This window comes from Schistocerca nitens, chromosome 2 (assembly GCF_023898315.1).
Source record: "Schistocerca nitens isolate TAMUIC-IGC-003100 chromosome 2, iqSchNite1.1, whole genome shotgun sequence".
Classification (NCBI taxonomy): Eukaryota; Metazoa; Arthropoda; class Insecta; order Orthoptera; family Acrididae; genus Schistocerca; species Schistocerca nitens.
Window position 1 is genome coordinate 158,221,946 of NC_064615.1, and position 27,360 is coordinate 158,249,305.

At 44.4% G+C, this 27,360-nt stretch overlaps 1 protein-coding gene across 1 annotated transcript in view; it reads right to left on the reverse strand.

Moving 5' to 3' along the window:
* The window catches only part of LOC126234306 (uncharacterized), a 78,365-nt gene that overhangs the window by 25,552 nt on the left and 25,453 nt on the right, over positions 1 to 27,360 (reverse strand). The gene's annotated exons all lie outside the window — the stretch shown is intronic.

A 27,360-nucleotide genomic window follows, 5' to 3' on the forward strand; every position in this document is an offset into this window, starting at 1 on the left:
CCATAGTTTCTAAGCCATCTTCAAACTCGTTTCGAATATTCGAGCCAGTTTTTGGGCAGTCAGGAAACGCAGAGCACATCAGTACATATTTATTCAAACGCCAGTCTGAATTTATGTAATGCATTGTCACGGACATGTAATGCACCCCTTTGTAATTCTGTCCATAGATCAATTGTACTGGCACATATACCAGAACGAATCGCATGCACTATATCTGGGAGCATTTTGCTGCGCACTTTATCAGCAAAGGTTTGAACTTTCCTAGCTACTGTCACTCGGGAAGGCAAAACATTTTTAATATCAACTGAGCCATATTTTTTACCTATGTCGATCAGTGTCTGCCCTAAATTAAGAAATCCTTCTCCCTCTATACTGCTAAATGGTCTCAGGTCCTTAGCACACATTTCGACGCACTTTTCGGCCACTAAATCTTTGTCCTCTTTCAAGATATTTACGGAGTGAGGGAACTGCTTGTCAAATCTGCACACATGTCGTAACATACTCGAGGTTCCCGAATAAGTACTTAAGAGCTTTTTACATAGTTTGCATTGAGACACACCTACCGATTTATTTGAAGCGGCCTCATAAACATACGAAAACGTTTCCCATGCGGCACTTGTGCTCTGTTTCGTTACCAGCATGTATTCGCCATTTGTCAATTTTTTTTTCAGTCTCACTAAAGTTCGACCTATTCATTGTGCTGCTTCCACCGTTGCAATAAATGAACTGCAGGCTAACTACCTGGCTACTCTAGTCACGGTAGCTTGACAGCGCAACCTGTTGTCAGGCGCAGCAAGCTGAGCGGGTCCCGTGAAGCTTGGCAGGCTTGCGGGAACCCAGGTAGCCCGGGCTTGCGGGAGCCCGTATCGCCCGCATTGCCCACTATGCCTCAGTACACGCGCACTCTTGTGTTTACGTCGCGGCAGGCTGACCTGCATGAATGGTTGCAGAGGAGCTAGGGGCAAGCAGGCTGCAATGGGAATTTGTACACCTCTAAGTGCTGCCAGAGATGCATTGGGAAACCAACGCTGGAAGTGCACAACATTAACTGCGCTGGCGAGCAGCTTGTTCAAACAAACTGTATGTAAATATATATTAATTGTGTAAAAAGGATCAAAACTGTAACAATTGAATGTAGTATATAGATTTAGAAACCAAGTATTGACAAAGATAATCCCCTAAGTATGCACGTGGTGTTTCCTGGGAAAATATGTATAATAGACATTTAGGTATATCTATTCTATTGTTTGCCAGCCTGCCACGCTAAATGTTTTAGCGTGACAGTCGAGGGGGCGATGTAGCGGGACTTTGAATTTCGCCGCGCTACACTCGTTCCCTCAGATAAAAAATATCCCGTCGCAGCGGTATGAGCGCTCGACGGCAGAGAAACTACTAAAATTGTAACTCTTTTTTTTTTGTTTTCTATCCGTTTCAATTGTCTCTTGATAGTCGAAGCTTAAGGCAGACGTGATCTGATTAAGACGAAAAAAACTTATTAATGTGTAGACATTGTGGAAGTTGTTATGAAATTCGGAGAATGGAGACAAGCAACTAAAATAAATTGCATTTAATATCAAGACGGTTTTGGATACATTAGAGATTCTTGGACAATGAAACTTATCGCAAGATTTCGGAGCAGACTTTTCACGCAGAAATGAAGGAGATTTTTGAAGACCTGGACGCCGCATGAAAGAAGACATTTAACCTGGTAAAGGATGAACTCTTATCTACGTCATTTCCCCCTGTCAGTTACATTTTGTTATTTTCTGTTCCTTTTCAATACTTTTTGTAGTGGAAATTGGTTTAACTTTTGCTCAAAAACGCCACAAGGACCACCCCAACAATAGCTTTTTTGTAATACGAAGTCCGATTTGCTTTTCATTCTTTCCCTTTTTTTTCACGGTCATTAACGATTTTAAAAAAACCATTTTCACTTACGATTTCTTCCCACATTTTCAACCTTTTTCTTTTCTTCTCTCTTTTTTTATTAACCACTACACAGGGTGTTTTCCCAGACAGACGGAAATATGCTTTTGTTAGGCCTCTCTATACAAACGGTGACTCCACAGGTCAATAACCATCACGGTACTCCTTACATGATTTTCTAAATTTTTGGAGAAGGCTATTTTCACCAAGGTTGTCAGACACCTGTGCAGTACGGGATACTTAGCTAATCACTGTTTGGATTTCAAAAGGACCACTGTACTGAGCCAACTATTTACACATTGACTGAGCACACAATAAAAATTTTAAACGATAAAATCTCACCAGGTGGTATCTTCTGTGACTTATTCTATTAAAGAAGTTTAATTGTTATGGGATACGTAGCTCAGAAAATGCGTGGTTTATTTCTTACTTATGAAACAGAATGTAGAAAGTCATGCCGGGCTGTTCCAGTAAAACAAAAAAGAAAGCCACATCATGGGTGTGTATGCAGCACTGTGTCCGAAAGACCACCTGCCTGCCTTCATGTGGATCCAAGTGTGGCGCATCCTATTCTCCTCTTCTGGGAGAGACTTTCTGTCAGGCCTACGAGTGAAGAGGATATCCTATTCCATGCCACCGAGCGAGGTGGCGCAGTGGTTAGCACACTGGACTCGCATTCGGGAGGACGACGGTTCAATCCCGTCTCCGGCCATCCTGATTTAGGTTTTCCGTGATTTCCCTAAATCGTTTCAGGCAAATGGCGGGATGGTTCCTTTGAAAGGGCACGGCCGATTTCCTTCCCAATCCTTCCCTAACCCGAGCTTGCGCTCCGTCTCTAATGACCTCGTTGTCGACGGGACGTTAAACCCTAACCACCACCACCACCATATTCCATGCCATGTACCCAGGGATATTTTAACCTATGTAACCTCAGTGATGTATCCTTTCTGGACTTACACTTTAATATGCACCTGCATGTGGGACGCAGGTCATGAAACTGGATCCTGCTTTCCTTTTTAGACATAAATATTTTTTCAACTGTAGCTGATGTTATCATTGATGGAAACTAGAAATATATCTGCAATTCACATACATATATCTTGCAGGTGTGTCTTTACGCTACTGGAAGTATTAACCACAACCTCAAGGTACATGTATTCACTTGTGAAATTTATCAACAGTCCATTCAAGTCTGCGAGTAACAGAGATATTCGTAACTACAACACTAGAAGGAAAAATGATTACATTAGCCTTTAATTAATCTAACACTGGCAGAGAAAAGTACGAGAACTCTTTGACAATGGGCGTATGGAAATAATGTGCTTGGCAGATAGAAGAATTGTTTTCAAATATGGATTAAAGATGTTTTCCCTTAACAACTTCATCCATGCCACAGACATTGAATGGAAATAATTAGCCACTTCCACATAAAAAACTGTAAATGGGCCGCATTTGGCCACTGTTTCTGTTTTTAGATATAAACATCTGTGTTTTGTGTTTAGTCTGTTAACACACTCCACATCATGACGTTTATCTTGAATATGATTTATGGAACAAGTAAGTAAGTAATCAAGTATGAAAGCAAGTAACTAACTCAACAAAACTGCATGTACAGTATGGTACTGCGACTACATGATTACATTTTAGGTGATTTTGGGTACACATGGTGTGAAATTTTGTATCTCTGGCAGCAGCAAGTGTTCTAACACATCTGGGCATTGAGTCGAACTGAGCTTGAAAGACAGATACATGTTTGTTACTCCATACCGCTTCAACTCTGTACCAGGTTTCATCAGTCATAGTGGCTATTGAGTCTGCCGGAAACCCGTACTCAGATGTTTCCAGTGGATGAGAAATCTTGAGAATGTGCTGGCCAGGCCAGCAGTCGAACACCTTCTCCATCGAAGGTCAGAATAGCACAGGCTACATGAGGTCTTGTTATCTTGTTGAAACGTAGCGTTGCCACCGGGCTTAATGCGTCACAAATGTAACTGCTGCTGTCAATGGAAGCCGCAACAATGGCCAAACATCGTCACAATGTTGATGTGGGTACATGCCTTGTTGAAAACAAGCTCACGCACGTGTCGTGGCTGAACGATGCTGTACGACCAAGCGAACAATATGTTGATGCTCTGTGGCTCCAGTCGTATGGGTTCGGAGTATGAGGTCTTGAGATCCTGCATGATGTTCACTATCGACCTCCTCAATTAATCGATTCCATACTGACATGACAGTCGAGGAATCAGTATTAACGCAAACAGTACTATGCCGAAACAGTAAAACCGCTAATCTACATCTACGTACATAATCTGCAAACTACCGTATGGTGCGTGGCGGAGGGTATCTTATGCTACTACTAGTAGTTTCCCTTCCTGTTACACTCGCAAATAGAGCGAAGGCAAAACGACTGTCTATGTGCTGCCGTACGATACCTAATTTCTCCTATCTTCGCTCTCCTTACGCGAAATGTACGTTGGCGGCAGTAGTGTTGCTCTGCAGTCAACTTTAGATTCAGGGAAAAAACGTCGTCTTCTCTCCAGGCATTTATGCTTGAGTCCATAAAGCATCTCCGTGATACTCGCGTTTTGATCGAACCTACCGGTAGCAAATCAGGCAGCTCACCCCTGAACTGCTTCCATGACATCCTTTAGTCTAATCTGGCGGAGATCGCAAACACATGAGCAATACTCAAGAGTGTATCGCTCGTGTTCTATTCGCGGCCTCCTTTGCAGATGAGCTACGCTTTCCTAAAATCCTTCCAGTCAACCGACGCCAGCCATTCGCCTTTCCTGCTACCGTCCTTACGTGCTCGTTCCATTTCGTATTGCTTTGCAACGTTACGCCTAGATATGTTATCGACTTAACTGTGTCAAAAAGAACAACTAACGCTGTATTCGAACGTTATGTTTTTCCTGCTCACCCGCATTAACTTACATTTTTCTATATTTAAAGGAAGCTGCAATTCATCGTCCCAATTAGTTTTTTTCATAAAGGCAGTCTCGCTCGAAAAATTGATTTATTAACTCCAATTATGCATCTCGCCCTTGTGAGACATCTTCAGATTATCTGAAGAGAATAGAACAAAAAAATTTTAATGTCACAGAAGGTAACGTAATGAAATGTCATTCTAAACCGTGCAGCCATGAATACCGAGAAAATAATATATTACGATATATTGATAATTTTTACTTTTTGGACCGTCTGACTACAACTGAATGAAACACAATTTTCGTCCCATACGCGTTTCGCCTTTATTCTCTGCAAGGCATCTTCAGTGGCCTGGAATATGTACATATTTTTACTATTTAGTTTACATTTTGGGGCAATGTACCTGTAGGTTATAAACAGTTCTGGTGGTTTGTTTTTGGTATGATGTAGTAATATTTTAAATTCTACTTACAGGCTGCGTGGACGATTTTCTACATATCATGTTCCATTCTTGGTGCCGTTCCTCTTCTTATAATTGCCACTTGGAGTTTTTTCCCATTTCACAGCACCAGGAACTGAACACTTGTTTTGATGTAATGTTTTGGTTTGTGTTGCCGAATGTCGGATGTTATTGCCAAATACCGAATGTTATTGCCAACTTTCGAGTGTAATTTTTGAAGTATCTGTGATCTGTTTGTGTATGCATGTGTGTGTATGTGTGGAGTGTGTGTTTTGGTGTGAAATAATATTTATTTTGGTCAGCTTTTTAATGTGGCTGCTTATGTGAGTGGGACGTTTTTATTTTATCATTTCTTTTTTTTAAGTGTAGTAGGGAGCCTGTACTGATACGTGTTTGCTCATTTATCACATATTTGGTTTCAGCAATAGCTTTCTGAATGTGGAAGTTTTCTTGCATTTTTATAGGGTATTTGTCATGGTCATTTACTGTCATTATTTTCATTTCTTGTGACATGTCTATAGGATGGTGCTTATGGTGTTTTAAATATTCTGCAAATGTGGAATGGTTTGTTTCGTACTTCCAACACCTGATATGTTCTTTGTATCGTGTTTTAAAATTTCTGTATGCCATGCATAACCGCCCTCCCTACTTCGCGTCCCAAGCGGCGGCTTGTATTGCGTGGGTCTTAAACTGGCGTAAAGGCGGATGCTGCAGTTGTCACGACAATAAGTTTGTACTCAGGAGAAATGGGCCTCCTTTCTTCGGAAGACCATCCTACTTTTTATTGACGATTGTTTCCCAAATCACTTAAAGGCGAATACGCATTAGGCCAACGAATGATAGCGAATGAATAAGGCTGAACGTCGGTCGCCAACGCATTGGCATTTGACCTCTCATCGTTACCAAACCAATTGGTTGGGGTCAAGGGATTGATGGACGTCGAATCGCAGATAGATCTGATAACTTGTTGAGGTTTCTCACGTTTTGTTATTGTTACAAAGTAGCGTTTTAATTTCAACGAGGGGGCGATATTATAAGGGCAGTAGAAGATTTAGTAGTCGTCGCGTACGCAGTGTTTATTTTTCTGCAAGAAGCTGGCCACAAAAAAAAAAAAAAAAAAAAAAAAAAAAAAAAAAAAAAAAAAAAAAGAAGAAGAAATGACATTGCTTTTAAAAAGTAGGGAGTCAACTAAACGCCAATGCTTTGATGCTACCGTTGGCATCCGAACCGCAACCAAGGCAATCCGCTTTGTTGGTTCCGATTTGCCGTCCGTACATATTGAGCAAATCTCGGCCAACGATGCGGTTGGTTTTAATTCGTTGGCCTAGTGCGTATGCGCCGTAAGGCGTATGTCATAGCAAGGATCGCCTCTTACCCTCATCGTTCACCAACTAAGCCAACTTTCATGATCATGACATCGGCGAGATTTCATGATGTAACTTCCTTTTACTTCTTCGATTAGAACTGATGGCTCCGTTACCGTCATTCGAGCGTTGTTGACCACAACGTATCATTCAGCCTGAAGTTAGTTTTACCCGAAGTGAGGGTATCAAATGACATGGTAAAACTCTATAAGCAGAGTTCCAGAAAATAGAAGCCAGTTGTCGAAGGTGGGAAGTGTCTGCCGCTAGAGAACGAAATCACAGTTTTAGACTCTTCATTTATGCAGGTATCGACCTTCTGTTATCTTGGTGCTTCTTTTCGTCTTACGTGAAGGGATTTCGAGAGAACGATAGCGTCTGTCCCGCAAAACCAGACCAGCGGAATCGCCAACCGCGAAATCCTGTACCAGTCAATGATAACTTGTAGTTCTCAAGGTTGCAGTATCAACACCTTCTACTCGGCCCGCTAGCAAGTCCATAATCGATAAGAAAACTGCAGAGAAAACTTTGCCAAGTACAACTTTGTGTTGCGGTGGACAACTCTACAGTGACTTGTGTCCATTTTAGATCACGTTACTGTCGTGGCACTGAACTGACAAGTTACTGCGTCCTGAATGGCATTTAAGATTTAGTTTTGGTTAAGATCAAGAAACGTGTTCAGTCTTCCCAAACATCTGGGAAAGGCTATGGGCCGGAGGACGTAGTTCACTTCTTACCAGAACACAACTATCGTTCAAAATATCTAAAGAGACTCAAATTCAATCAGTAAGGAAATCGAAACCCAAGAACGAACATGTAGTTCTAAACTGAAGCGCCAAAGAAACTGTTATAGCCATGCATATTCAAATACGGAAATATGTAAACAGGCATAATACGGAGCTGCGGTCGCCTACGCCTTTATAAGACAACAAGCAGTTGTTACATCGCTTACTGCTCTGCAATGGCAGGTTATCAAGATGTGAGTTTGTGCGCGGTGTTGTAGTCGGCGCACGAGCATAGGGTACAGCATCTCCCAGGTAGCGATGAAGTGAGGATTTTCCCGCACGACCATTTCACGAGTGTCCCGTGAGTCTCAGGAACCCGGTAAAATATCAAATCTCCGACATCGCTGCCGCCAGATCCTGCAACAACGGGACCAAGGACGTTGAAGGGAATCGTTCAACGTGACAGAAGTGCAACCCTTCCGCAAATTCCTGCAGATTTCAGTGCTGGGCCATCAACAAGTGCCAGCGTCCGAACCATTCAACGAAACGTCATCGACATGGGCTTTCGGAGCCGAAGGTTCACTCATGTGCCCTTGATGACTAGCCGGCCGCTCCGGCCGAGTGGTTCTAGGCGCTTCAGTCTGGAACCGCGCGACCGCTACCGTTGCAGGTTCGAATGCTGTCTCGGGCATGGATGAGTGTAATGTCCTTAGGTTGGTTAGGTTTAAGTAGTTCTAAGTTCTGGGGGACTGATGACCTCAGATGATAAGTCCCATACTGCTCAGAGCCATTTGAACCATTTTTGTTATGACTGCACGACACAAAGCTTTACGCCTCGCCTGGGCCAGTCAACACCAACATTTTACTGTTGATGAGTGGAAACTTGTTTCCTGGTCGGACGAGACTCGTTTCAGGTTGTATGGAGTGGATGGACGTGTACGGGTTTGGACACATTCATGAATCCATGGAACCTGCATGTCAGCAGGGGACTGTACAAGCTGTTGGAGGCTCTATAATGGTGTGGGGCACGTGTAGTAGGAGTGATATGGGACTCCTGATACGTCTAGGTACGATTCTGACAGGTGACACGTACGTAAGCATCTTGTCTTATCACCTGCATCCATTCATGTCCATTGTGCTTTCCGGCGGACTTGGGCAATTCTAACAGGACAATGCGACAGCCCACTTGTCCAAAAATGCTACAGAGTGGCTCCAGCAACACTCTTCTGAGTTTCAACATTTTCGCTGGCCACCAAACTCCGCAGACATGAACATTATTGAGGATATCTGGGATGCCTTGCAATGTACTTTTCAGAAGAAATTTCCACCTCCTCGTACTCTTGCGGATCTATAGACAGCCGTGCAGGATTCATGGTGTCAATGCGCTCCGGCACTACTTCAGAGATTAGTCGAGTCCCTGCCACGTCGTGCTGCGGGACTTCTGCGTGCTCGCGGGGGTCCTATGCAATATTAGGCAGGCGCACGAGTTTCTTTGGCTCTTCAGTGTAGAATGTAACATGTATGTTCATTACCCTTGCCCGCCCGTTTCGCCTTGTGGTCTAACGCACGGCTTTCCGGGCGGGAAGGAGCGCCTGGTCTCCGCAATGAATCCGCCCGGCGGATTTGTGTCAAGGTCCGGTGAACCGGCCAGTCTGTGGATGGTTTTTAGGCGGTTTTCCATCTGCCTCGGTGAATGCGGGCTGGTTCCCCATATTCCGCCTCAGTTATACTATGTCGGCGATTGCTGTTTCCATTACTCTACCACGCAAACATAGGGGTTACACTCGTCTGGTGTGAGACGTTCCCTTGGGGGTCCACCGGGGGGCCGAACCGCACAGTAATCCTGGGTTCGATGTGGGGTGGCGGAGGGGTGAAGTGGACTGCCGTAGTCGTCGTGGGGTTATGGACCACTGCGGCTGCGGCGGGGACGAAGCCCCTCCATCGTTTCTAGGTCCCTGGTTAACATACAATACAATACATACAATGTTCGTTACCCTATGTAGCAGATCTATTCTCCGCTACTCGGAACTATTCCCTGTAGCAAAGTTAACAGAATCACTAACAAGATCTCTGAAAGCCTGTTACCTAAACAGCAGGTAGAATGCCACAGAAAATATTGGGTATCGTGGTATTGTTGTTAGTGAGATGGTGTCATCTGACGAATACACTGGCAGAAGTACGGAGAGTGTGCGTTGGACTTCGGTATCAATTGGCAGTCATCTATTCGCCACACTGAACGACAGTGCCATTATGCAAACGCCAATATACTCTATGCAACACCATGACATCTGCTGACGTTCGCCATACACACAGTAGTATTTCAATGAAATCAGTTTAATAATACCGTCAACATACTAAGCATTTAGTAACTCCAGAGATACATTACTCTGTGAATCATGATACCCAGACATAACAGTAATTAATTAGCACAAAGCCGGCCTGAGTGGCCGAGAGGCTCTAGGCACTACAGTCTGGAACCGCGCGACCGCTACGGTCGCAGGTTCGAATCCTGCTTCGGGCATGGATGTGTGTGATGTCCTTAGGTCACTTAGGTTTTAAGTAGTTCTAAGCTCTAGGGGACTGATGACCTCAGAAATTAAGTCCCATAGTGCTCAGAGCTATTAGCACGAACATTAAAATTAGCATAATAATATCAATGTATAGCCCTGTAAATCACGTAGACATCGATTTACTAAGGAAGGTAGACTATACGAATTCAAAGACTGCGGTACACATGTGGCTTATGATAAGGCTAGTGTAGGTGAGTAAGAACCTACCAATAGAGTACAAGTCTATACGAGTATATAGTTCCGAGGCAATACTCTCCGGTGTCTGTGATAGAGCTTCTCTTCCCCTTTCTTCGATTATCTCCTATCCGTTATCTATAATTTGGTGTGATGAATGGCAGCTTTCTCTTAATGTGGAAAAACGGTGCTGTAATGTTCGAATGCACTCTTCGTGCAATGCTGCTTGACACAGCCACGTCGATTACATATCTAGGCGTAACGTTGCAAAGTGATATTAAATGGAACGAGCAGGTAAGGGCGGTAGCGGAGAAGGAAAATGGTCAACTTCTGCTGACAGGGAGAATCTTAGGAAAGTGTAGCTCATCTATAAAGAAGGCTGCGTATAGAACACTAAAGCGGCATTCTTGAGTACTGTTGGAGTGTTATGGATCACCGCCAGGTCGGATTAAAGGATGACATCGAAGCAATTCAGAGGCGTGCTTCTTGATTTGTTACCGGTAGATTGCATCTACACCTGAGTATCACGGAGATGCCTCATGATCCCGAATGAGAATCCCTGAGGGAAGACCACGTTGTTTTCAATAAACACGATTGAGAAAATTTTGAGAACCGGCATTTGCAACTGACTGCAGAGGCATGTAGGGAGTTTTCTTGCCCTCACTCCATTTGCGAATGGAACAGGAAAGGAAATGACTAGTAGTGGTACGACATACCCTCCGCCATTCACCATACAGCGGCTTGCGGAGTATGTGTTTAGATGTAGCAGCCGATTCAAGTATGTATTTAGTTACACTTATTTGACAATAAATGTAGCAATATTAACAAAAGAGTTGTTTTAAACGTAGGTGTGAATTGCATCACTGCAAAATTAAATTTGATGGTGTTGAAGGAATTAGATTAGGAAATGAGACAATGAACGTTGTAGATAAGTTATTCTATTTGAGCAGCGAAATAACTGACGATGGCCAGAGTAGAGAGGATATAAAATGCGGAGTGACAAAAGTAAGGAAAGCGCTTCTGAAACAAAGAAATATTTTAACATTTAATATGAATTTAAGTATTAGGAAATCTTTTCTGAAAAACGCTGTGTGGATCACAGCGACATATGGGAAGGAAATATAAAGATAAGCTGTTTAGACACGAAATGGAAAGAAATTTTTGAATATTTAAGAACAGATGAGTAGATCGGATAACCAATGAGTACATACAGAATCTCACTGGAGAGAAAAGAGCGGTATGGCACGATTTGACTAAAGGTGAGACCAGTTGATAAGACACGTTCCAAGGCATCAAGGAATAGTTTGGTAAAAACTGTAAGGGAAGACCAATGGTTGACTACAGTATATACGTTCAAGTGGATGTAGGTTTTAGTAGGTATGCAGAGATACAGACGCTTGTTCAGGTTAGACTAGCATGGAGAGCTGCATGTCAACCGTCTTCGGACTGAAGACCAGAACAATAACTTTTTAAACGAAGGAATAAATGTCAGAAATGTAATACAGTAATTCTTTACAGATTTGATATTTAGTTTACATAGAAACTCATATAAGAGGGTGAGACGTAGCGCCGTATACCGATCCTGCCTTGAGGCGGTTAAGTGGGACATGTGTCTCAGAGCTGGATACTGGATAGTGACAGATGGTGACGCGAAACTGGACGCGCACGTAGTTTATGTATCAGCTGATAGAGGACAGTATTGGATAGGGGACTGTGATTTAGTTTCGATTTTGCCCACTAGAGTGAAAAAAGTAATGGAATGTTTTTCATAAACTGTTCTAGTATTTTCATAAAGTGTTATTATGTCTTTTTGTGTATGTAAAATGTTATAAATGAGTTTTAGCAGTATGAATGATGCGTGAGTGTTGTTTAAGGTTAATATGAAGGTGATTGTTTAACGAGTTATGTAGTGGGATTTAGTGTGGGAACATTTCAAAGAAGTATGGATGTGGACAAAGGGATTTTTGTAGAACAGATTTGTAAAGTAAGTTTATGGTAAAGGGAAACTTAATTCAGGTATAATAACAATAGTAAATAACTTTATGCATAAACAAAACTTCAGCCCATTAGATAATTACGTCGGTAAAAGGTGCAGTCGTTAGGTTTACTATATTGCGATTGGCTATTGATGAAAAACGCGGACTGACGCGGGAGAATGTTGTTTTGCTATTGACTGTTGAGTAAACTGACCAATTGTAAAGCAATATTCTTCGCGCGCCTTTCTCTGCTGGTAGAGAAGATTTAAGAGTATTCTAGAGAGGAGTCGGAGCTTAGCCATGAAACAGTTTCGGAGGTGTGTAGTAGTAGTTCCGATGACAATGATAAGTTGCCGGTTCTAGCAGTGTTTCATACATCAAAAGTGTTGTAAAGTGACGGCATAATTATTCCGATGGGTGTGTAGAAATTTCGAAATTTTTAAGTGAATTTCGTGGCGAGAAAAGACATAAATTCCGCGTGGCGTATTGAGCAGGTCGGTGGCTAAAAACTGCGACTGCATTAGGTACCGACAGACTTAATATTTGGCGAGCATTCTCAATCAAAAACAATCCGTATTTTTGTAGCTATTAAGTTTTCGGGAAATGCAACACCATAAACTTGCTAACGTCAGTCAAAGAGATTATGAGATACTGCGTTAACACTAGCACGGGCTTGGCAGTGATACTTGTTCACCTAAGTTTCAGAATATATTGATTAAAAACAAAATTTCCAACCTTTCATTTCGTGTGAAAACTTTCTCCCGAAACGTAGATTAGTGACTTTAATTGTAGCCTGGTTCCCGTCGAAGTACAGTAGGCTTCGCTCGGCTACCCCACTGATGATCTGCTGAGACAATGTTCACAGATAGGTGCAGGTCCGTCGTAAAGGGACGGAAGGAACCGCGCTGCCGCAAGGGGCCTTCAGTACGTGATGCAATACTTTTTTCCCAGCCAGTTTTGGTTGAAAAATGCGGAATTTGCTGTAGCACATTGAGGAATATTCCCTTGTCACCCCCTATAGTACCGTGCAGTTCCGATAGGTGGCAGCGCTATACGTAGCCTTCAAAACGGCGTCTGTAACGGAGGTGCGGTCCGAGTAGAGAGCTGACATTGAGTTTCTTTTGGGGCAAATCAAGGCATCGCAGATATTCTTAAGTGCTTGCAGAGTGTCTACGGATTCCTGGCAGTGAATAAAAGCACGGTGAGTCGTTGGGCGAGGCGTCTGTCATCATCGCAGAAACCTGACTGATCTACCGCCTGTCGGCCGCACACAGCTGGAACTTGCGGACACACTCATTCGAGGTTATTGACGGATCACAGTCAAAGACCTCGCTGCACAACTGCACGTCTGTTGTCTGTTGATAGGGCCCTTATGCTCGTCCATCATTTGGGGTAATCAAAGAATCAAAGATGTGTGGCCGCTGGGTTCGTAGCCGCCTAACCGAAGGCCGTAAATAGCAACGAAGGAACATCAGTTCGGAATTATTTGCCGGTCAGGAGGCTTGTAATATACTGATTATTCCTTGCTACTGTAGTGTTATATTGAAGCTGTGGGAAAGGAGGACAGGCGCTCCAAGGCGCGGGAGCAGAGACGATGTTGAGGGCAGACGAAACTAGTAGAGATATTGTTACATGAAGTAAACCGCAAGGGGAGAGCCTTGCGAAAATGCAGACGCCCCCAGACGTGGTCCCAGGGCGCTAGTTACTCTTCAGGTAATTAACATGTAACTTCATATGTCGTCTAGACGCTGTGGTAGGTTGCCATCGTAGAACTTTGTAACCAACAGGCATGTATTAGCGATAAAGCCAGCTTGATACCAGCCCTGAGAACAGCAACGTCAGTAGGCTGACAAGGGTTAGAAACAGAGCAAAAACGCAAAAAAAAATGTTGACCTAGCAGTCCCTACTCCGGGGAGCCCGAGGGGCGGGGCTAAATCACGTATAACAATAATGTTGCAAGCCTTATTTGGCAGGGCAATTGCGTTTCAGCAGAACAATGTTGATACCATACACGGACTTAGTTAGTGCAACCTCATTAACATCCCCGCCTTAGGAGCAGTAGAGGGAACCTAACTAAACCGTGATTGGCAGGTGCCTGGAAGAGACTTGCGGGATTGGCTGGGTGACTTTAAGTGGGAAAAACAGTGCCCTCACGCGACTCTTTAAAACCCCTAGATTCCGCATTTTGGCGGAGTTCTCAGTCAGACGATCTGGGCGCCGAATCCGCGTCCGTCGGCTCCAACCTCGGTCCAGCTCAGCGCAAGTCTACTCTCTCGCTCGGAGTGCCTCAGGGAACAGTGTCACATTCAGTATGTTTTGTTTTGCAACTAAGTTGTTGCCTTAAGATGCTGTTAGTGTTTGCTACTGTGGTTAGCATCCACTCCTGGGACTTTTGCACTGGCTTCTGTTGTAACATTGTTATTCATGCTTTTTCTAAACCTAGAACTAGCCTCCAGTGTATTAGTTAGTCCTGTCTGGATTAAACAACTATTTCAAAACCCTGTTTGTCCAAGAGCCTCCACAACGAGTGCCCTACCGAGTCTCACCACCTGCGTTTCTAGTAAATGCCTGTACCAGTGTTGGCTCTGATGGAAGGAAACAATCAGATGCCTTCACTGTGAATTGTCCTTCTGCCTTCTGCTCTGTACTGCTCGGGAGCGGAGACTGCCCTTTTCTGCCTCTCGATCCTATGTCAGAACACGACAGGCTGATAGGGACAATTTTTTGTTGAACATAGTCACATGCAGTGAAAAATGGGTTCATCGCTTCGAGCCGTAAGCAAAACGGCAATTTATGGAGTGGCGTCACACCACCCCTCGTCCGAAGCAATTTAAAACCGTACCCTCAGCCGGTGAAGTCATGGCGACAGTCTTCTGGGACTCTGAAATTGTTCCTCTGTCTGATGTCCTCCATCATGGTGCAACAATCAACTCGGAAGTGTATTGTGCCACCCTAAGGAAATTGAAGAAACGAGTTCAGCATGTTCGCTGCCACAAAAACAGATACGATCTTCTCCTTCTCCATTACAATGCGAGGCCTCACGCAAGTCTGTGCACCTGAGAGGAGCTCACAAAACTTCGTGGGACTGTTCTTCCTCATCCACGCTACAGCTCGGATTTCGCACTTTCCGACTTTCATCTCTTTCGTCCAATGAAGGATGCACTTCGAGGGATGCAGTACGTGGATGATGAGGAGGATGTTGATGCAGCAACGACGGCGACCAATTGAGTAGTGCGAAGGGGGCATACAGGGCCTCAAATGTTCAAATGCGTGTGAAATCTTATGGGACTTAACTGCTAAGGTCATCAGTCCATAAGCTTACACACTACTTAATCTAAATCATCCTAAGGACAAACACACACACCGATGCCCGAGGGAGGACTCGAACCTCCGCCGGGACCAGTCGCACAGTCCATCACTGCAGCGCCTGAGACCGCTCGGCTAATCCCGCGCGACTACAGGCCCTCCCAGTAAGGTGGCGGAAGGCCGTCACATTGAACGGAGATTATGTTGAAAATTAGGGTTTCGTAGCCAAAAGAGTGGGGAATAATATGTCGTATTGGAATCCGAATAAAACAAACTTGCTTTCAAAAAGCACTGTGTTGCTTTACTTATTGGGTGCCTCTCGTATACAGGGTGAGTCACCTAACGTTACCGCTGGATATATTTCGTAAACCACATCAAATAGTGACGAACCGATTCCACAGGCCGAACGTGAGGAGAGGGGCTAGTGTAACTGGTTAATACAAACCGTACAAAAATGCACGGAAGTATGTTTTTTAACACAAGCCTACGTTTTTTTAAATGGAACCACGTTAGTTTTGTTAGCACATCTGAACATATAAACAAATACGTTATCAGTGCCGTTTGTTGCATTGTAAAATGTTAATTACATCCGGAGATATTGTAACCTAAAGTTGACGCTTGAAACCTCCGACGGGCGTTTCATAGGACGTGGAGGACGCATAAATTGGCCAGCCCGTTCTCCTGATCTTACACCTCTGGACTTCTTTCTGTGGGGTACGTTAAAGGAGAATGTGTACCGTGATGTGCCTACAACCCCAGAGGATATGAAACAACGTATTGTGGCAGCCTGCGGCGACATTACACCAGATGTACTGCGGCGTGTACGACATTCATTACGCCAGAGATTGCAATTGTGTGCAGCAAATGATGGCCACCACATTGGACATCTATTGGCCTGACATGTCGGGACACACTCTATTCCACTTCGTAATTGAAAACGGAAACCACGTGTGTACGTGTACCTCACCCCTCATGGTAATGTACATGTGCGTAAGTGAAAAAGACCAATAAAAAGGTGTTAGCATGTTGACGTAATGTGCCGTTCCAGTCTCTTCCGTACCTAAGGTCCATCACCGTTCCCTTTGGATCCCTACGTAATTCGGTGCTCTCCGATACACACGATCGAACAGCGGAGGGGTGGTACTCAAGCGTCAACTTTAGGTTACAATATCTCCGGATGTAATTAACATTTTACAATGCAACAAACGGCACTGATTACGTATTTGTTTATATGTTCAGATGTGCTAAGATGTGCTAACAAAACTAACGGGGTTCCATTTCCGTGCATTTTTTTATGGTTTGTATTAACCAATTACACTAGCCCCTCTCCTCACGTTCTGTCTGTGGAATCTATTCGTCAGTATTTAATGTGGTTTACGAAATATATCCAGCGGTAATGTTAGGTGACTCACCCTGTATGAGGAACACTGTGGCCCGCCAGACACTCTGCACATTAGTCTAATGGTTTAGTGACTCAAAACGATCGTCAAAATAATTATATTTTTATATAGCTGCTGCTACTACGTAATCAAACAGTTGTGAATGCCCCAAGTGGGAGATGACGAGTATGTTCGTCAATATCATTTAGAAATATGGCAGTGAATCAGAAAAATGAAAATAAAAACACGACAATAGGAACAAGATGGTGGTCATCCAATGCTATGTTCACATTGGTCCAATGTTGCTCTTTCATTCGTTAGTTTCATACATGAAAAATTGCCATAGCAAGTAACCGCTGTGAGAGTTGAAATGTCACGATGCAGTACACCCAGTTGCTGCTGACCGGCTGCTCTTCCCCGTTCTCCGAAGCCTCATCACTGACTGAGCGTGACTAAACACCGACCTCTCTCGCCACTGCTAGTCCTACTTACACACAACCTTTCTGTAGACTTAAGATTAGCTGAATTTTGCATATAGCTGGATATTTACTGTTTCATTTGTGTGTGTGTGTGTGTGTGTGTGTGTGTGTGTGTGTGTGTGTGTGTGTGTGTGTGCGTGCGTGTGTGGTTGTGTGTGTGTGTGTGTGTCTATGTTTGTGTATGTGTGTGTGTGTGAGAGAGAGAGAGAGAGATTGAGAGAGAGAGAGAGAGAGAGAGATCGTTGACAATGCATTGAAGTGAAACAAGTCATGGAATACCTCCTAATATCTTGCCGCACATCATTTTGCGCGGCGTAGTGCAGCAACTCGACATGGCATGGACTCAACACGTGGTTGGCGTTGAAAGCTCCCCGCTGAAATACACTACTGGCCATTAAAATTGCTACACCAAGAAGAAATGCAGATGATAAACGGGTATTCATTGGACAAATATATTATAGCAGAACTGACTTGTGATTACATTTTAACGCCATTTGGGTGCATAGATCCTCATAAATCAGTACCCAGAACAACCACCTCTGGCTGTAATAACGACCTTGATACGCCTGGGCATTGGGTCAAACAGAGCTAGGATGGCATGTACAGGTACATCTGCCCATATAGCTTCAACACGATACCACAGCTCATCAAGAAGAGTGACTGGCGTATTGTGACGAGCCAGTTACTCAACCACCATTGACCAGACGCTTTCAATTGGTGAGAGATCTGGAGAATGTGCTGGCCAGGGATCGAATGAAGGGTAGAGCCACGGGTCGTAACACATCTGAAATGTAATGTCCACTGTTCAAAGTGCCGTCAATGCGAACAAGAGGTGACCGAGACATGTAACCGATGGCACCCCATACCATCACGCCGGGTGATACGCCAGTATGACGAAGACGAATACTCGCTTCCAATGTGCGTTCACCGCGATGTCGCCAAACACGGATGCGACCATCATGACGCTGTAAACAGAACCTGGATTCATCAGAAAAAATGACGTTTTGCCATTCGTGCACCCAGGTTCGTCGTTGAGTACACCATCGCAGGCGTTCCTGTCTGTGATGCAGCGTCAAGGGTAACCGCAGTCGTGGTCTCCGAGCTGATAGTCCATGCTGCTGCAAACGTCGTCGAACTGTTCGTGCAGTTGGCTTGCACGATCCGTTACAGCCACGCGGAGAAGATGCCTGTCATCTCGACTGCTAGTGATACGAGGCCATTGGGATCCAGCACGGCGTTCCGTACTACCCTCCTGAACCCACCGATTCCATACTCTGCTAACAGTCAATGGATCTCGACCAACGTGAGCAGCAATGTCGCGTTAAGATATACCGCAATCGCGATAGGCTACAATCCGACCTTTATCAAAGTCGGAAACGTGATGGTACGCATTTCTGTTCCTTACATGAGGCATCGCAACAACGTTTCACCAGGCAACGCCGGTCAAGTGCTGATTGTGTATGAGAAATGCGTTGGAAACTTTCCTCATGTCAGCACGTTGTAGGTGTCGCCACCGTCGCCAACCTTGTGTGAATGCTCTGAAAAGTTAATCATTTGCATATCACAACATCTTCTTCCTGTCGGTTAAATTTCGCGTCTGTATCACTTCACCTTCGTGGTGTAGCAATTTTAATGGCCAGTAGTGTACTGACAAGGGAACCTCCCCATCGCACCCCCCTCAGATTTAGTTATAAGTTAGCACAGTGGATAGGCCTTCATAAACTGAACACAGATCAATTGAGAAAACAGGAAGAAGTTGTGTGGAACTGTGAAAAAATAAGCAAAATATACAAACTGAGTAGTCCATGGGCCACATAAGCAACTTCATGGACAATGTAAGCTCAGGAGCGCCGTGGTACCGTGAGCAGCTGCAGAACGAGAGGTCCTTGGTTCAAGTCTTCTTTCGAGTGAAAATTTTACTTTCTTTATTTTTGCATAGTTATTATCTGTCCGTTCGTTCATTGACGTCTCTGTTCACTATAATAAGTTTAGTGTCTGTGTTTTGCGACCGCATCGCAAAACCGTGCGATTAGCAGACGAAAGGACGTGCCTCTCCAATGGGAACCGAAAACATTTGATCGCAAGGTCATAGGTCAGCCGATTCCTCCACAGGAAAACACATCTGATATATTCTATACGACACTGGTGACGGCATGTGCGTCACATGACATGAATAAGTTGTTGACCCACCTAACTTGTAGACTTGGCGAATGGGTAAAAAGATTCTTCTACCTTTCCCGATTTAGGTTTTCTTGTGGATGTGATAATCACTCCCGAAAAAGTGATGAAAACATAAGAGTTTGTCACATAAACTGAAAATAAAAAATTAAACTTTTCACTCGATGGAAGATTTGAACCCAGGACCTTTTGTTCCGCAGCTGCTCACGTTACCACGAGACCACGGCGCTCCTACGTTTCCATTATCCTTAAAGTTGCTTATCTTCCCATGAACTACTCAGTTTGTATATTTTGCTTATTTTTTCATAGTCCCACACAACTTCTTCCTGTTTTCTCAATTGATGTGTGTTCAGTTTTTCAAGTCCTATCCACTGTGCCAACTTATAACTAAATCTGAGGGGGGTGCGATGGGGAGGTTCCCTTGTGAGCCATGCTGCCTCTATAGCCGCCCATAATTGCGAAAGTGCTGCCGATGCAGGAATTTTGTACGAACTGACCTCTTGATTATGTCCCACATATGTTCGATGGGATTCATGTTGCGCGATCTGGGTGGCCAGATCTTTCGATTGAACTGTCTAGAATGTTCTTCAAACCAGTCTCAGACAATTGTGGACCCACCGTTGTTTGGGAACATGAAGTCCAGGACGGCTGCAAATGGTCTGCAAGTAATCAAACATAGCCATTTCCAGTCAATGATCGGTTCAGTTGGACAAAAGGACTCAGTTCATTCCATGTAAACACAACCCACACCATTATGGAGGCACCACCAGCTTGCACAGTGCTCTGTTGACAGCTTGGGTCCATGACTTCGCGAGGCCTGCGTCACGCCCAAACACCAAGTCTTACCAATTGAAATCTTAATCTGATCAGGCCACGGTTATTCAATTGTCTATAGTCCAACCGATATGGTCACGAGCCCAGGAGAGGTGCTGTAGGCGATGTCGCACTTGTGGCCGAGCGGTTCTAGGCGCTTCAGTCTGGAACCGCGCGACCGCTACGGTCGCGTGTTCGAATCCTGCCTCGGGCATGGATGTGTGTGATGTCCTTAGGTTAGTTAGGTTTAAGTGGTTCTACGTTCTAGGGGACTGATGACCTCAGATGTTGAGTTCCATAGTGGCCAGAGCCATTTGAATCATTTTTTATGTCGCGCTGTTATCAAACGCACTTGTGTTGGTCGTCTGCTGGCATAGCCCATTAACGCCAAAGGTCCTAACGGATACGTTCGGTTACGCCCACATTGTTTTTTGCTGTTATTTCACGCCATGTTGCTTGTCTTTTAGAACCGACAACTGTACGTAAACGCCGCTAAGTGGTTCTACGTTCTAGGGGACTGATGACCTCAGATGTTGAGTTCCATAGTGGCCAGAGCCATTTGAATCATTTTTTATGTCGCGCTGTTATCAAACGCACTTGTGTTGGTCGTCTGCTGGCATAGCCCATTAACGCCAAAGGTCCTAACGGATACGTTCGGTTACGCCCACATTGTTTTTTGCTGTTATTTCACGCCATGTTGCTTGTCTTTTAGAACCGACAACTGTACGTAAACGCCGCTGCTCTCGGTCGTTAATCTAAGGCCGTCGGTCACTAAGTTGTCCGTGGTGGGAGCAATAACTGAAATTAGATATTCTCGGCACACTCTTGATACTGTGGATCTCCGAATATTGATGTCCCTAACAGTTTCCGAAATGGAATGTCCCATGATTCTTGCTTCGACTACCATTTCACAATCGAAGTTTGTCAATTCCAGTCGTGCGGTCATAATCACGTCGAAAGCCATTTCACATGAATCACCTGAGTATAAATGACAGTTCCGCCAATGCGCTGCCCTTTTACACCCTATGTAAGCGATACTACCGCCATCTGTATATGTGCATATCGCTATCCATGACTTTTATCATCTCAGTGTAACGTCTCCAGTAAAAGTCAACACCCAAGACCTCATGCTAAGATCAACAATTCTTTGTTTTAACATCTGATTTTGTGTGTTCAGGTGGTTCCCCAGCGAAAGTGAAATGTCAGTTTATGCGTGCTCTTTAATATTATGAAATGCTGAAGTTGAGCGATCGAACACTTCGGTCTTTCGTGCTGTATAAAATCGTAGGAAAAGTACTTACTGTTCGATAGCATTTATTCAAATTATAAATACACTGTAAGGAAAATTGATGGACCACGAAGTACTGCCAGTGTCCTGTGTTTACTGTGATCTTCAGTCCGAAGTCTGATTTGATGTAACACTCCACGCTGGTCTAAGATGCTCTTACTACCACCTCTTACTATGGCGACAGTAAACCATCCATTTCCATGTGAGAATGTATCGTTTATATCCAAACTAAAATTAAGTGAACATCCAAGAAATACACAAGGTCCATCAAGGAGGGCGTGGGCTGCAACACTCTTCACTGGAATGCGATTCTTCTTGTCTCTTGATGTAGTAAGTTCGATGTTTTCTATATTTTTGTGAACTGTTGTGCGCCGACGACGTCGATATCTCCTGTAGGGCAGTTTACAAAAATATAGAAAACATCGAACTTACTACAACATCAGGAGACCAGAAGAATCGCATTCCAGTGAAGAGTGTTGCAGCCCACGCCCTCGTTGATGGACCTTGTGTATTTCTTGGATGCCACCAGTCACATAAAGTGGTATGGCTGGCTCTGAGCCCTATGGGACTATAACATCTGAGGTCATCAGTCCCCTAGAACTTAGAACTACTTAAACCTAACTAACCTAAGGACATCACACACATCCATGCCCGAGGCAGGATTCGAACCTGCGGCCGTAGCGGTCGCGCGGTTCCAGACTAAGCGCCTAGAACCACTCGGCCACACCGGCCGGCTGTAAAGTGGTACATTCCTGCCAAGACTTTCTGCAGTATCGTATAATGAACGTTTAGTTCCTCGTAGCCGCATTACACGACCTCGTTCAAACTCAGTGAGATGCTGATAATGTTGTCTTTGTCGCCTTAAAAGCATTCTTGACTAGCATCAACACACCACGTCCAGTCACAAAGGTAACTAATCGTCAGAGCATGGAGTTAAAACAAACCTGATTTCCATCCTCATAGTGGAGCTACTAGCGCCACTCTTACGCGACTGGAGTGAAATCTGAATAGACATCACCTTTTGTATGTAAAAACATGCCTACCGACTTTCGTTTATGTCACACAACTCCTTCTTGGTACTGCGAATTTTTCCGTGAATGTACGTACGTACATACTTAAAGTTATAGGTGATAAACTTATAATACAAAGCGGCTTTTAGCACAGCAAACATCAGGTAACCTGCAAAGAAATAACAAAGGACAGGATAAGAAAATTACCTATTACTTTACATGTCTGGAACCAAAGCTTGTACAGTTATATCAGGTACTTTCGTAATACTAGTACGAGACGGTAGCTGTCATTGATACTATTATAGTGAATCTTTTCCTTCCTTTATTTTGATAAAACTCGCAGTAACGTCGTTCAAATATGTTCTATTTTAAACTTTTATTTTAGTTGATAAAATGGACAGTTTGCTAGCCGTTTTTGATTCATCGTAGAGCGAAGTAATATCTAATTAGTTTCAGTTTAGAATAACTTCTCTCGCATGATGCGACAGACACAAATGGTCAAGAAGTAGCGGATTATAAGTGGTGTACAGGGTAATGATTCACTGAAGTCCCATTTAATTATAAATTGTAGGACTTCTTTGGCTGCCCGCCAAGCAGCAACGTCCACACTCGTATGGTTGCACGTAGATGCCTACGATACATTTTTATTTATTGTAGCACCTGCTCCTTGTCATACTCAACGTAAGTTTGTATCAGATTCTCCAGTGCTAGAGCCAGAGTGTATTATGTAGAATAATTGCGTCTAGCGGACACTGGTTATCGTGCTACACTTTTTAAGTTCCGTGCGACGTTTTACAAAAATTCTACAAATTTTGATCACACTCAGTGACAATTTTTGCATGTCAACCTCGTAGAACGCAGCAAACAGTTAAAATATTCAAAGTCCCAGAGCGACGATATCTCGCTTACATTATGGCGGTGTCGACAAGAGGCGGGCGCGGAGAATTACGATTCACCACCGGCAGTGGGTCAGGGAAACACAACATCGGTACTTCCGGCGAGCCAGACAGCGGACCCCAGCAGAAATGCATTAGGCAGGGCAAATAGACAAGATCACGTCACCGTCGTTACGTGATGAAAGAAATGCTACTGCTAATGGAACGACGCGTGCCAAGAGCTTTTACTACAGCAAACTCAAGGAAGATTTACACATGTCGTTGGGGGCGATCTCTGTCATACGAGGGCTATGCGGAAAGTAAGGGACGACAGGTTGAGAAACGGAAACCACAGTGAAAATCAAAACTGTTTTATTTGCAAGAGTTAGCTACAACTTCCAGCTACTTATCTCCATAGTCGCCGATCCGACTTACACGTTTGTTGTAGCGTTGTACCAACTTTCCAATACCCTCGTTATAGAAGGCAGCCGCCAGTGCTTTCCGCTAATTCTCTACGCTGGCCTACAGCTCGTGTCTGTATCAAAATGTTTCAAAATGTTGTCTTCATAGCCAGCGGTTCATGTGAGCAGAGATGACAGTCAGAGGGAGACAATTACGGGCTGTATTGTAGCTAATGAAACATTTCCAACTGAAAACGACGCAGTAGCATCTTCATTGCCCCTGCAGAATGCGGCTGAGAGTTGTCTTGAAGAAGAAAACGCACGACAGTTATGTAATGTTGACTGCATAGCTTCAGGCGAAATTTCTCACCAGGCCCTCGTACTTGGCGGGAGACACTATTGTTCTAGGTATCTTTATGTAGACCCTGTGTGCTCAAAACTAAAAAGAATGACGTAACGCTATCGAAGGGCATACTAGATACACTGCCGAACACACCTGTGCAAAACTTCATCGGATTTTCACTGTGGTTTCCATTTCGCGACTGATCATTCCTTACTTTCCGAATAACCCTCGTAGATAGACTCACTTGAGGTCGTCGAAATGGAGTATAGTTTAAACTCTATTGGTGCTATGGATGTTGTACTTTTACCTTTTATTCATTTGATAACTCATCTGGGAGCATTCTGTTTTATAAATGACAAACCATGTGCAGTTTTTTAAAGTATTTACACGTTGTTCTCAAAATGTCGACAACACGTATTTGTAAACGTGTACGCAATAATGTAATGCCAATCTGAAGATGACAGCACGATTCTGATGAAACAAGTAATTGGAATAAAGGTCTTAAAGCGATATCGACTTTCAGTGTGAGAACAGGTGACCGTAATAGCAAGACCTATGCAGACGTGACAAGTGACGTCGCGTAAACATTAGCATTTACTGCGCTTCGTCAGTAACCCAGGACTTTAGCTCGTAAGGCAATCGATCAGACGGATCGACGTCGTACATAATGTTTGCAGTCGATTCCCCGATTACAGTAAAGTGACGTCTGCCTCAAGTCTGTTGTAGGCTTCGTGCGTGCTACTGAGCAACGCCAGCCGCTTCGGGGAGAGATGAGTTCTTCGCTATGACCACAAGTCACAGAGTTCAACACCACTATCTGCCGCTGACGCAGATGATTGGACCGTGTGTCTGGACACCAGCGATCCTGATACTTCAGTGGACGGGCCAGCGCCTACCAGAACGGCCGCCTAGGATGGTCGTACTACACTGCTGTACGATAACCGACATCACGGTTCAACATATGAAGAAGAACGGCTGTGAGGGAGAGGGGCCAGAGCAACTCCCATATCGGTGTGTCTCAATTCCAACACAAGCGCCGCCTTCATTCACTGTCGCGGCACCATCGCGTTGTGGAGAGCGCCGAAGGCACCGCGGGAGGCAACCGCCATAGCAGCAGACGACAAGCAACGGGCGTGGGCGCCAGCCACCTATAGCGGACTGAAGGCCGCTTATGACGCGAGTCCTCGACAGACATCGACATCCAGTGTCAACAGCGATTCAAGACACTACTTATAACTTATCGAAATAAATAACAAATTCTGAATCTTGTTTCACTTCGCCTACCGGCGACAACAGATCACCACCATCCTAGCCGGCCGGTGTGGCTGTGCGGTTCTAAGCGCTTCAGTTTGGAAACGCGTGACCGCTACGGTCGCAGGTTCGAATCCTGCCTCGGGCAAGGATGTGTGTCATGTCCTTAGGTTAGTTAGGTTTAAGTAGTTCTAAGTTCTAGGGGACTGATGACCTTAGAAGTTAAGTCCCATAGTGCTCAGAGCCATTTGAACCATTTTGAACCACCATCCTTCCGAGGAAAACTGGCAAGGAGAGAACTGGGAGAGTGGCTACTGACACACAACCATCTTTGCTTTCGCCCTTCCAACAGTCGCCTCTTGCACAATTATTACAGGTAAGTAGGCACCTACGTTTATATTTTGCATCGTACGAGGCCTCGAACTCCAAACTGCTTCGTATTTACTGAACTTATTTTGACCTTGTTTCGGATTTGATTATAAATGGTCTTGACCTGGAGGGGCTCCAAACATCGAGGCACTCGAAATTTTGAGGCTCGCCCAGGAACCAGAGGCTCACCGCTCACCGCCCCCTCCGCCCGCCACCCCCCCCCCCCCCCCCAAATCTACCATCTCAGTCCGCCACAGCTTTTCAGTCACTTTGTAAATATCCAGCCGGCCGGTGTGGCCGAGCGGTTCTAGGCGCTGCACTCTGGAACCGCGCGACCGCTATGGTCGCAGGTTCGAATCCTGCCTCGGGCATGAATGTGTGTGATGTCCTTAGGTTAGTTAGGTTTAAGTAGTTCTAAGTTCTAGGGGACTGATGACCTCAGATGTTGAGTCCCATAGTGCTCAGAGCCATTTGAACCATTTTTTTTGTAAATATCCAACTGAGTCCTAATTTCCTCACAACAGCGTAGAGATATGTCTGGAGCACGGAGCTGTAAATGGTCATTTCCGAAACTGAACGGTCAGAGTGTCTTATTGTTCTACAGGGTCCAGGGTTCGATTTTTAGTACAACCAGATTTTTTTCTCCTTGGTGCGGGACTCTAAACGAGTCGATTAATTATGTGAGGAGTTGATCGAAAAAGAAGTGGCACTTTGGATTTCGAAAGCCGATACTGACACTCGTTTCTAACACATGGCCACCCAACATTGTTAGACAGGAGCATTATAGACGGAGGACAGAAAAAGCATTTCTATGGTGATAGTGTCACGAAGATTAGTTTCGTTTTTATAGTCTATAAGAGAATGTTCCTCAGTCAGATTTTAAATACCTCTTTTGTGATACTTAATTTTAATCATAACAAGTTTTCTGGAAAAGCATCTTTTTTAAAAGAAAGTTAATGTAAATTACAGCGAGCACATAACAAGGTACTTTATTCTTCTATGACTTACATTGCTACTGTCTGCAGTGGCTGATTAATATAAGGTGCATTCAAGTTCTAAGGCCTCCGATTTTTTTCTAATTAACTACTCGCCCGAAATCGATGAAACTGGCGTTTCTTCTCGACGTAATCGCCCTGCAGACGTACACATTTTTCACAACGCTGACGCCATGATTCCATGGCAGCGGCGAAGGCTTCTTTAGGAGTCTGTTTTGACCACTGGAAAATCGCTGAGGCAATAGCACGGCTGGTGAATGTGCGGCAACGGAGAGTGTCTTTCATTATTGGAAAAAGCCAAAAGTCACTAGGAGCCAGGTCAGGTGAGTAGGGAGCGTGAGGAATCACTTCAAAGTTGTTATCACGAAGAAACTGTTGCGTAATGTTAGCTCGATATGCGGGTGCATTGTCTTGGTGAAACAACACACGCGCAGCCCTTCCCAGACGTTTTTGTTGCAGTGCAGGAAGGAATTTCTTCTTCAAAACATTTTCGTAGGATGCACCTGTTACCGTAGTGCCCTTTGGAACGCAATCGGTAAGGATTACGCCCTCG